Genomic DNA, 12,839 nt, shown 5'->3' on the forward strand with positions numbered 1-12,839 from the left:
AAAAATTGGACAACATGTCCCCTAAATTCCTTGACTTTCCACCCTATAAACAACACCAATACCATCTCAATTCAACCACATTTGCACATACAAATCATAGGCTATAAAACACACCTTTCGGCATGATAACCACAATTGAAGCTACACTTATCGGATTGAAACGAATCTTATGACATTTCGAAGCCAATACATATACCTACATTTCTTATGAAGACCTCCAAAGCCAAATCATGCATTTTCATGGTCAAAAATCGAAATCTCAGAAAGAATAGAAAACTGTTTGTGAAACAAGGCTTGTGGCAGTCAAGGGTATTTCGGTCATTTTACAAGCTACAATGCTTTGATTGAGTTGAAATTTTGTAGGAAGCTAGATAACACCATTTTCTACAACTTTCATGTTTCAACCTAAGTCTGATTCGGCCTCTAACATGGACAAATTAAACAGGTCAGAACAGAACAAATTCATCCTTAAAGCTAGAAAATTGGAGCTAAGGCTAGAAATTTCTTTAAGCAAGTCCATCTAGCACATAATACACTAGTTTATAACATAACAAAACTAGCAAACCATGGCTAATTATTAAGCTTCATATGAGGGCAGAATATTCACCTAAAAAACTGAAAATTCCATAATACTACTTCAAATTATGAAATATGCTCATAAAACTACCAAAACTACAACTTTAAACCACTAATTTGCAACTATTAGAAGCAAAGAGGAAATTTCTTAGTAAATTACCTTGGAACCTCAAGAAAATGGTAGCTTAGTATCTTTCCTCCCAAAATCACTCCACTACAAGCTTTAATCCTCCTTAGTAAACAACTTTTATGGAGTAGTTTGTGATTTGGTTGGTTGAAACTCAAGATTGAGCAAGAAAATTGAGTTGGAGTTGAAGGTTTTCCTCTTGTTTTTCTCCTCAAGGAATTCGGCCAAGGAAGACAAGAAAGGGAAGGAATTTTGGTCAAAATTGAAGTTTAGGAAAGTTAAATAAGCTTGGTCAAAGTCCATCTTCCAATAGTGTAGTGACACTTGGCTCCTTTTAGGGTTTAAGTTTATCTTCTTTCTCCCAATGGTTAATCTATCTAGCTAACCTCTAATCATCTCCTAACACCTTGTAAAATAATATTCCTTTCCAAAATTTCAACTAATCATCAAAGTTTTTATCACACTAACCGCACTAGTAGGTCCCACATCCATAACGTACTTCAAATTTAATATGGACTAACTTATACTAGGAAAATAATTTAAAAACTCTACTCACTTATAAAATCTCTGAAAAAAATCAAAATAATAGGGTATGGTGAAGAAAAATGCATGCGAGGAAATAAAATAAAATAATATAAAATAAGAAAAATTTGCGGGTCCTCACACTCTTTTTCCCTAAAAGAAATTTCGTTCTCGGAATTTCCTACCATCAGGATCTATCAGACGAGTCAGGAGTCATACCTTCTTCGATCTCAGACGGGTCAGGGACCTGAAGTTGCTCTAGGGAATACATCCGAGCCGGTACTTTCGATCTAGTCCCTTTCCCCTTTGTCTGTCCAGAGTTAGTGTTGATTGGCTGCTGGATCCCTTTCCCTTCACGTAGAAGAACTGGGCAGTTAGCAATCCGGTGATCGGCGCCCCCACAGCTCAGGTATTTTCCCCTTTTTTTTTCCAACAATTCTCCTCAATATGGTTGATTTTTCCACAATAGCCACAAGGTAGATGAGGAATTGAGGTTTGATCTCCTTGTGAGGCACCTCTCAGTTGTCCTCCTCCATCTGGGGCCCCACTCGGACTATCTTTTTTAGGTGACGCCAAAATTCTCATACCACTAGCTCCTCGACCCACCTTAAAGAGTGGTCTATCTCGATCACCTTGTTCTTGCCTTTGAATTTCACTAGGTGCACCCCTTTTCTTGGCATGGAGGGCCTTTACCCCGTGCACTTGAAATTTCTATCCTTTGGGCTTTCTCTGAAACTTCCGTAAAAGTTTTCCCTTCGCATAGCCTTTTCAGTTCTATGTTCTCGTGCAATAGCTCAATTTTTTCAGAGTATTCATGTTTCCATCGCTCTTCCCAGTACTCGACTAATCTCTTTTGAACCTCTATTTCATTTCGAAGAATCTCGATTTCCTTATACATACCAACCAAGTATGACATTTCACAGATTCGTTGGAACTCAAGCGATAGCCTGCCAGGCAAATCAATGGATCATAATAAGTAACTAAGTATAAGTGGCAATCCAACCATATAACTGTTAAGTTCCTTTGCTCCCAATCCAACCACGAAAGATCAAACTTAGATATTCTCAAATAAAATAGACAGGAAAGTAGAACATAATTAGGGCAATATCTTAAGATACGATAACACATATCACTTATGTGCATAATAAAACCTTAAAGCATACTTCGTATATCAAAAGTTTCACACCTTATGCCCCATCCTTGTTTTCAAAATCTTTCTGCCTAATCCCTAAACTCTCGATCTCGGTACAATAATAATCAAACCAAGTCCATACGTTAACATTAGTGGATAGGTATCAAGGAAGCATAAGCAAGGGTAGTTCATCGAGAACCAAGCTACGGGTATCAGATATCCAAGGCGAGGTAGAGATACCTATATCGTTGCAGTCAAACCATCTCAAATCAAATAAACACTTACAAGTTCTCACGTTCATAGGAGAAAGAAAATAGATCTTCGATGCGAATTTCTCGACGTATACCACAATCTGGGCACCCTCTATAAAAACCCCAGCCAGACTATGACTAGATTCGTCCATGATAACACTCTTAGATCCAATCCCATCTATCAGTCCAATTACTAGGTCAAATGTTAGAATCTTCCGTACCTTTTGCCATGAAAACTCACCTCAAGTGCAATCAAGATACAGACTCTCATTCTAGCACTCTCCACTATTTGGTACTCAAGTACAAGAATCTACAATAAGATAATTCATCACTCGAGTCGGCCGATCCCAAGAGTAAATCATCCATAATAAAGATTCCTACCCGACGTACATATCTATAGTCTCCAGGTACCATGAGGAAGGTTTAAAACCTAGAACATGTCATGCTTCATAGCTTAAGCTCAAAAGAGCACTTAACCTTTTTCACTCATCCACAAATCCTGGGACGTAACACCACTTGGCCCAAGCTCACTCTGCACAGAGACCACGCGAGGCAGCTCTGATACCACCTGTGACAGCCCCACCTTCGTCTAAGGCGAACCAAAGGGTTCGACGGATCGCCTGCCTAACTCTCGCCAGGACTACGGAGTCAAATCACAAAACCCTACATAGTGCGCAATCGAACCCCAAGAAAACAATCAATCGAAGACTACTACGTTGAAAAACATGATTTCTAACACGTAAGATATCACGTAAGATACAAGGGTACTTTGAAGAAACGCCTTAACCGGATCGAAAATGAAAATGAAAATGCAAATGGAAGTGGACACATCACAATCCAGCCAAGATCTGGCCGGATTTTAGACCGGATTTCTGGCCGGATTCGAGGCAGTGAGCAACCCAAAATTTTTTTTCAAAAACCCTTGCTAATCCGGCCAAGAGCTGGCCGGATACACGGCCGGATTTGATGAACAGTCCCCGCCAGAAATTTCCTTCCTTGTTCAAACGCCGCGCTCGTTCGATCATCCAATGGTTACAAGTAGCAACTCAACAAATCCAAAGGTACCATCTCAAACGAATACACTTAATTTACATGATTAAACACTTAAATACATACATTGAAAACTTTACAAATCAAAGCGTGATACCTGATTAAAAGACAATTTAGGGTTTTGATTACAAAAGAGCTTAACAAAAGAATGTTTACAATATCTCGACCCTTTCTTCAAAATCACGATTCAAAAGTGTTGTTTACTGTAAGGAAAAACAAAGATAACGGGAAGGGGTGAGTTTACGCTCAATGAGTTACCAAATACAAGTAGTCACGAATCATAGCATTTCACTTTCAAGGCATATATACCCAACATATAAGGAAATGAACAAACGCCTCAAATGAAAAGGATACAGGTGACTCTCAGGAGCCAAAATTTCCATTGCAGTACTTGATCCAAACCCGTTGACTCTCCGTCAACGTATATAGAACAAACATGTTCGTAGACCCCACTTTACACCAAATTTTGTCCACCAAACATACCCCTTATCGAGGCCGAACACCTCAACAGAAACAAAAGTGAAAATGCTAGAGTATATCGGAAATCCAGAGTCTCCAATACCTAAAGATTTCCTCAAAACAGACTACCGTGGTTTGTTATCTAATCGACCAGGCCCTTGCCGACTCGACTCGAGTTACTTGCCACAGGATTTGAGCTCAGAGGTAACTGAAAGGTCGAGCAACGTCCAAACGACAGCAGATTAAGCATAGATAACAGATTCAAATTTTCACAGTAAATGAGCATACAGACAAGAGAACGAGTGTGATAAAATACACCCTCGTCTCAGACAGAATAAACAGATAGTACAGTCATTCAAATCACAGATTGCATGAACAGAAACCAAGTTAAGCAACAACTGAAGGGAGTGGTACACTCACCAGTTCAAGTAAAACAAATTCAAACGTTTCCTCTCGAAGTGCTTCCTGGATCGCCGGTACGTCCTATAAACGATCAAAGTAAAACAATTATGGTCCCTATGGGAACGATATTCACAAATGGAACTCAACTACGAGTTTATGCCTATCCAAATGAACTACAAATGCAATGGTGTAAAAGCATGATTTTGGGAACGAAAAGGTAACGGCAGGACCTAGGGCTTGAACGACCCAAAAACCCTTCATTTATACCCCAAATCAAACCAAACTTGAAGGAATCCAATATCCGGAAAAAAAATTAGATAGCATATCCCCTAAATCCCTTGACTTTCCACCCTATAAACAACACCAATACCATCTCAATTCAACCACATTTGCACATACAAATCATAAGCTATAAAACACACCTTTCGGCATGATAACTACAACTGAAGCTACACTTATCGGATTGAAACGAATCTTATGGCGTTTCGAAGCCAATACATATACCTACATTTCTTATGAAGACCTCCAAAGCCAAATCATGCATTTTCATGGTAAAAAATCGAAATCTCAGAGAGAACAGAAAACAGTCCGTGAAACAAGGCTTGTGGCAGTCAAGGGTATTTCAGTCATTTTGCAAGCTACAGTGCTCCGATTGAGTTGAAATTTTGCAGTCAGCTTTAACACCATTTTCTACAGCTTTCATGTTTCGACTTAAGCCTGATTCGGCCTCTAACATGGACGAATTAAACAGGTCAGAACAGAACAGATTCATCCTTAAAGCTGGAAAATTGGAGCTAAGGCTAGAAATTTCTTTAGGCAAGTCCATCTAGCACATAATACACTAGTTTATAACATAACAAAGCTAACAAACCATGGCTAATCATTAAGCTTCATATGAGGGCAGAATATTCACCAAACAAACTGAAATTTTCATAATACTACTTCAAATTATGAAATATGCTCATAAAACTACCAAAACTATAACTTTAAACCACTAATTTGGAACTATTAGAAGCAAAAAGGAATTTTCTTAGCAAATTACCTTGGAACCTCAAGAAAATGGTAGCTTAGTATCTTTCCTCCCAAAATCACTCCACTACAAGCATTAATCCTCCTTAGTAAACAACTTTTCTGGAGTAGTTTGTGATTTGGTTGGTTGAAACTCAAGATTGAGCAAGAAAATGGAGTTGGAGTTGAAGGTTTTCCTCTTGTTTTTCTCCTCAAGAGATTCGGCCAAGGAAGGCAAGAAAGGGAAGGAATTTTGTCAAAATTGAAGTTTAGGAAGGTTAAATAAGCTTGGTCAAAGTCCATCTTCCAATAGTGTAGTGACACTTGGCTCCTTTTAGGGTTTAACCTTATCTTCTTTCTCCCACTAGTTAATCTATCTAGCTAACCTCTAATCATCTCCTAACACCTTGTAAAATAATATTCCTTTGCAAAATTTCAACTAATCGTCAAAGTTTTTATCACACTAACCGTACTAGCGGGTCCCACGTCCATAACGCACTTCAAATTTAACATGGATTAACTTATACTAGGAAAATGATTTAAAAACTCTACTCACTTATAAAATCTCTGAAAAAAAATCAAAATAATAGGGTATGATGAACAAAAATGCATGCGAGGAAATAAAATAAAATAATATAAAATAAGAAAAATTTACGGGTTCTCACACTTACGCCCACGCTCGTACCCCCTGTAAGGAAAACAAAACTAATAGGGTGAACTAACAATCAGTGAGGTTCCAAAACATCATGCAGACCCAAATAACAATTTGACCGTTGTATAAAACTTGAAATATCAAAGTAGCGAGCATAAGAGTTCATAAAAGTGGGCAATAACACTTCAAATAACAAATCATTAGATATCCAACATTTTCAGGTAAAAGGATATAGTAGTTCTTGTGAGTTAACTCTGTCATAGTTTCACCAAGTAGTAGTTGACACTCCGTCAACTCTCAAGTAGAGTAACCAGTCCAGTAGATCACCACTTAACTCCAATCTCCGTCCTCCAATCAACCCCCTACCGAGCTCGAATTCCAAAATAACAGCGGTGATAATACTCGAATATACCGAATCCAGTGGACCATGTCTAAAAGATTACACAATAAACAATAAACAGTATTTATGGTTCGCCAGTCTCCTTGACCAAGCACTTACTAGTTCAATTCGACTGACTAACCAATAGGGTTAGGATCCCAGGCAGTATTCAAGTCCTGCACATATTTCTATATCAAACCATTTGTAACCAATGCACAGTAATAAGTCACATTTGGGCAAGTGCGATAAAGTACACCCTTACCCTATCAAACAAAGTAGTTTCGTGAAATAATTCTACATAACCTCTTTATTTTTTACTGTAGTGTATGCACCAGGTTTTACGAGTAGTAGCACCTTTTGATCCTAAAATTGAAATGACTCTACGTAGACAATGGATATTTGCAACATTCTAGGGTGTTAGGATAATAAGTTCGTTCCCATTTAAAACCTTATTAAGGCCTTATAAAACTAGGGTGTTATAAAACTTAGTTTTCTATAAAACTAAGGTTGTTAGGATAAAATTAAGTTTGAAAAGTTGATATGAATTGGCTAAAATTTGGCTACATTCTCATACTCCTAACACTTTCACTACTTTGAATGATTTGTCTAGGGTGTTTTTGAATAAATACTTTTCACCTGATAAAACGGCTAAATTTAGAATGGATATTACTAGTTTTAGTCAATTGGAGGGTGAATTATTATATGAAGCATGGAAAAGATTTTGAGATTTGCTTCAGAAATGTCCACATCATAGACTTCCCGATTGTTTAATTGTACAAACTTTTTCTAATGGTTTATTCTTTTCTACTAAAACTACTATTGATGCAGCCGCAGGTGGAGCTTTGATGGCAAAGTCACCTCAAGAAGGTCAAAATTTGATAGATGAAATGGCGGCAAACAATTATCAATGGACTAATTAAAGAGGTAATCCAAGGCGACAAGCAGGTATGATTGAAATTGACACCATTAATATGCTTAGTGCTCAAATGAGTAATATGATAAAGGTGTTGAATAGATAAGCCGGATGTGGTCCAAGTTCTTCTTCCAATGTGCAAGTAGCTTGTTGTTCCATATGTGGAGGAGAACATGATAATAATAATTGTGTTGATCTTAAGCAAGTACAGTTTGTCAATAATTACAATAGGAATGCTAAAAAAAAACCCATACTTGAATACCTACAATCCGAAGTGGAGAAATCATCCAAATTTTGGGTGGCAAGATCAAGGCAACCCACAAAGGCCGACTAATCCGCTGGGATTCCAACCAAGACTGTGACAGCCCCACTTCCCCCTAACACGAACCAAAGGGTTCGCCGGACCGCCTGCCCAGTTCTCGCCAGGACTCGTTCGATCTCTTCAAACCAAAATAAGATATAACCTCAAGGAAAAGTGAAATAACAAATTCCAAACTAGAACATATACTTACATTCATTTCTATCTCAAAAGTAGTACAATTCCAAATAAAATGAAAGTTCTTAGTTCTTAATACATCCAACCCTATCCAGGCACTAGCTCGAGAACAATAAAAAGAAATTCAAAAAAAACTAGACCAAGCTATGTAACATCCCGAATATTAGGAGATTGTTTGTGAAGAAAATATTAAAGTGTATTTCTTTAGGGTTTGATTTAAAACCTTATTTTGTTTTAAAATACTAGAAACCCTAATGTTTTAATCAAAAACCCTAGTTTACTTGTGACTAAACGGTTTCTTAAATCTCTCATATTTTACTAGAGATCCTAATGTTAATTATTGAAATTTTAAATTCCTCACGTTTTCTTAAAAAATTTCCTTTTATTTAAAAATTATTATTTATTAAGGCCCTACTACCCAATTGTTCAACAATAAGTGCAGATGAACCTGGAAATAGGGTTTTACACTTCGGTTTCAAGATTTGAGCAAAATTAGGGTTTTCGCGATTTTTGGCCGGATGAATTTTCGGTACAAAGTAAGGACCAAAATTGGTGATTAAAAGTGACTTTTAAGTGAGAAATAATACATGAGTAGTAGCCATGAGATAAGGTTAGTGAATGGAAAGTAAAAACCCTAGTACGGGTGTTTTTAAGAAAAACGGCGCGAACCGACGGGTACCGTGCACTACCGATTGGACGCACTACTTGATCACCACTTTCTTGCCATACAAGTTTATCATTAATGAAGCAAAATATCTTCCCCCTCTTAGCTCTCCTATTGGCCAAAAATTAGTGGCTCAAAAGCAAGGGAAAGAAAGAGAAAAATTAGTGGCCAAGATTAGTCCAAGTGTTGGTCAAAATTGTGGACACCATTAGTCCTAATCTTCTTACTTCCTTATAAGCCAAACCAAGCTCCATCTTCTTCATTTTTTTCTGCTAAGGGCCGAGAGAGAGAGAGAGTAAGAACAAGGGAGAGATTTCTTCATTTCATCTTCAATCTAGCAACTAAGTGAGAAATCTAACAAAATAAACCGATTAATCTTGTTTTTGAGTGGTTAGCTAGTGTTTGGTGGTGAAAGTTTGGAAAAAGGAAAGCTTGGGCTGCTCTTTGTGACCTCTATTCAAGGTAAGACAGCTTATCTCTCTAAGTTTTGCTTTCAATTTTATTAAATTAAGTTTAGTAGTTGATCATAGTGGTGGAATCATGGATGATTAGCATGTTTTAGAGGTTTTTCCCCAATTTATTTGATGAACTAAGGCTTGTGGAAATTCTGCCCAAATTGTTGTATGATGCTTATATGTTGCAATTGAGGTTTCATAAGGTGTTGTGGTAGTGATTAGATCAAGAAATTGGGGAAAGTTGCACTTGAAACTACAAATTCCAGATTTCTGGAAATTCTTGCTCCCTTTCTGTCCGAATTTGTATCTGTGTGTTAGAGGCAGAATTGGCCTTAAGTCAAAGAAGAAAAGTTGTAGAGAATGGCATTTTGTAGGTGCCTATAAAATTTCAGCTCAATCGGAGCAACGTAGGTCACGAAAAGTCCAAAATACCCTTACCGTTTTAAATATTTCCTCAGCAGTCCGTTTCATCAGTAAGTCCAGTTTATCACGTTTTTTGACCAGGATCCATTCTGATTTAGCTCTGGGCCAAAACATGAAAGTTGTATTGTTCTGAAGTAGCTTTAAAATTCCTCTAAGAACACCTGAATTGGACTCTTGTACACTGAGTTATGTCCATTACAGTGTAATGCGTTTAAACCGCCGACGAATTGATTTCTGGTTTAGTAATTTGAGAATTTGACCAAGTTACATTAGAAACTGGACTAAGTGACCTTCATGAACATTGTAGCTCTGTGTTTTAGCTTCGAAACGGCATAGGTTACGCCTCAATTCGATAAGCGTAGCCTCAGATATGTTATTTCCGCATTCGTACGTCAAATCTGTCTTGTGCTAAGTTGAATTTCTGCACTTGTAATTGTTGTGAATATTGTTTTATGATATTGTGAGCCTATGGAATGGCTCTTGGCTTGAATTGTTGACATATGTGAGGTTGGGTTGTGGTTGAGAAAAATAATGAAGCCTAAATGGCTGGAAAATTAGGTAAACACAAAGGGCATGCTGCCCAAATTTACGCTCGAAAACTAGAGAACTACTTGCAACTTGAGTAAGGGTTAAGAGTGATTACTGCTTGAACCATCTAGGGTACTTGTGTATTCTTGTTCCGAGGTATATAAGGAAGGACTTGGCCGAGCTTGTACCCTTGAGAAATGAAATAATGACTATTTGGAATATGTTTCTCTTGTGCTTTCGACTCGCATGGCATTTTCAAGTATAAATGTTACAAAGTTTTACCGTTTAAAAAGCGAGCAAGTGTTTCACGACTACTATCCGAGCGAATTTCAATTTCTTGATTTTATTGAACGAAACGTCTAAGTTTCGAATCTTAATCATGTTTCAAAGTTCTCAAACTGAGTTTTATCGCAGATTTGGACTCCGAACCCGGAGTATAACCTGAAAGTGACCAGTAAAGGCATTATATCTTTTGGTGAGTGCTTTCAAATATCGAATTGCACTAGATACTTGAACTTGATACGTGACCAATATGAGTACATGTTATATACGTGAATTGTAAGGGCAAGAGTGTACTTTATCGCACTTGCCCTTACGTGATATACTTGTTTATTGTTGCAATTGACTTGATATACTTGTTTATGATGCGCGCACTTCCTGGAATTCCAGAAACCCTGTGGCAAGTTACTCTAGTCGAGCCGGCAAGGGCTTGGTCGATTGGGTAACGAACCCTGGGTCTCTTGTATTGTCGAGTGGAGTGATATCTCCTCGACTAATCGGTATACTCGAGTATTACCACCCGTGTTCTTGAGGATTTTGGGCCCAGCTGGGGGTTGAACGGTGGACGGAGAGTCGTTTAAGTGGTGTTCTACTGGATTGGTTACTTACTTGAAAGTTGACGGAGTGTCAACTGTTACTTGATCAAGCTCTGGAGATGCAATGGGAATTTGGCTCCTGAGAGCCTTCCGTATCCTTATACTTGAAAATGATTATTGCTCATCGGATTGATGTTTCTTTTGAAAACCAAAAGCATTTTACACTAGTTCATTTGGAAATTTGCTACTTGAAGTGTTGGTGTTCACCTTCCTGAACTTGTTAAGCTTGCTATCTTTTGCTACTTTTAATATGGTCAGTTTGTTATTTGGAACCTCACTGGGCTTTTAGCTCATTCCACTCCATTTGTTTTCCTTTCAGGGGTACGAGCGAGGTGTGAGATACGTAAAGTCTAGCATAGACTAGTTGTTTGATTTTGGCTTATACTCGCGCTGTCACTCGAATAGAATGTTTTGTATCTGGATTGTATATACTTTGAACCAGTTTGGGTATATTGAGGTTTTGTATCTTGATTTCGCATCAATGTAAATTATAAGCTGGAATTGCGGCGTTATTTATGGTCTATGGATGTTTGCATGTGATACGAGTGAGTGAGTCCTGGCGAGAGCTGGGCAGGCGGCCCGCCGAACCCTTTGGTACGCCTTAGGGGGAGGTGGGGTCGTCACAGGTGGTATCTGTGACGCCCCACTTCTCCCTAAGGCGCACCAAAGGGTATCCGCGGAACGCCTGCCTAGCTCTCGCTAGGACTCAAGCAATAAACGTTCAACCTTAAAGCGATACTAGATACCAAAATCAAATTAATACGAATACATATAGTGCGGAAATGTTCATGCTTTGTGACAGTTCTCAGGGTCACATCACGGGGTACCTATCAGCTTGCCACCCGCACGTCGTGCGTTCATAATACAACTTAAATTTCAAGATATACATCACAGATATCCGAATGATACATTAAACTTCCAAAGTACTATCATAAAGGGGTCAAGCTAAAATACACCTGAAACCCTAAAACACAATATATCCAAAAGGAGATTTCTCCGCGTTAACTCCATTTCCAGTCCTGTTAAGGAAAACAAATCTACAGGGTGAGCAAAACGCTCGTGAGGCCAAGGACACACATGCAAGCACATTGTTCAAATAGCAATCTCAACTTTATTAAATAAAACCATGATATTTCAATAAAGTACCATTTGAGCAGGAAAAATAATCAGAAACAATTCAAGGATATAGTAGCTCTCAGGAGCTAAGTTCCACTCGCTCTGCCGATGTCATTCGTATACCTTCCCGCATTGACCCTCCTGTCAACCGGGTCGGTATTTCCATTTCCGTAGATCACCACTTACTTCCCTCCGTCCACCGTACACCCCAAGGGCCCACAAGTCTATTATAAGGCGATACTCTACAAGTATGCCAAGCAGGACCTCTTATTAGGTCGAGCTTATAATCTCATGGCTCGCCCAAGTTCCCGACCAAGCCCATTGCCGGCTCGAGTTCAAGGTCGGCCTATGAGTTTGGGCGTCCCCCATTCATTTGAAAGTCGAGGAGGTTCACTCCAACGACATAAGCATTCATGACATAACATTGCATTTCATTCATTCATGCAATACATTTCATTCATTTATTTGAAATTAGAACGAGTGCGATAAAGTACGCACCCGCCCTTATTTTTAAAACTTTCAACAAATACCACAAATAAGCAAGTGTCAAAATTCACACACTTGACACTCACCGAGCAATTCAATAAGAATTATTTTCCGGAAGTTCAAGTGTCCACGGTGAGATCCTCTTGAATGTCTCCTTGCGCGCCTGGCAATTTAATAGTGGATAATCACACAATTAACCCACTTATCAAGAAAGATTGTACACTAGTACAATCTAAGAATTATTTTGCAAAAAGGAACCTCAATTACACGTAAATCGAGGTTCAACTTGCCTTTTATTATGTACAATATTATTTGAGTTTTTATC

General features: G+C 38.3%; 1 non-coding gene across 1 annotated transcript; it reads right to left on the reverse strand.

The window, feature by feature from the left end:
• Positions 1 to 7,208: 7,208 nt before the first annotated feature.
• On the reverse strand, positions 7,209 to 7,315 carry LOC140036077 (small nucleolar RNA R71). The gene has a single exon (XR_011839962.1). It is a non-coding gene; the product is annotated as a small nucleolar RNA R71 (small nucleolar RNA).
• Between the last annotated feature and the right edge of the window lie 5,524 nt (positions 7,316 to 12,839).

Source organism: Coffea arabica, chromosome 2c, assembly GCF_036785885.1.
Source record: "Coffea arabica cultivar ET-39 chromosome 2c, Coffea Arabica ET-39 HiFi, whole genome shotgun sequence".
Taxonomy (NCBI): domain Eukaryota; kingdom Viridiplantae; phylum Streptophyta; class Magnoliopsida; order Gentianales; family Rubiaceae; genus Coffea; species Coffea arabica.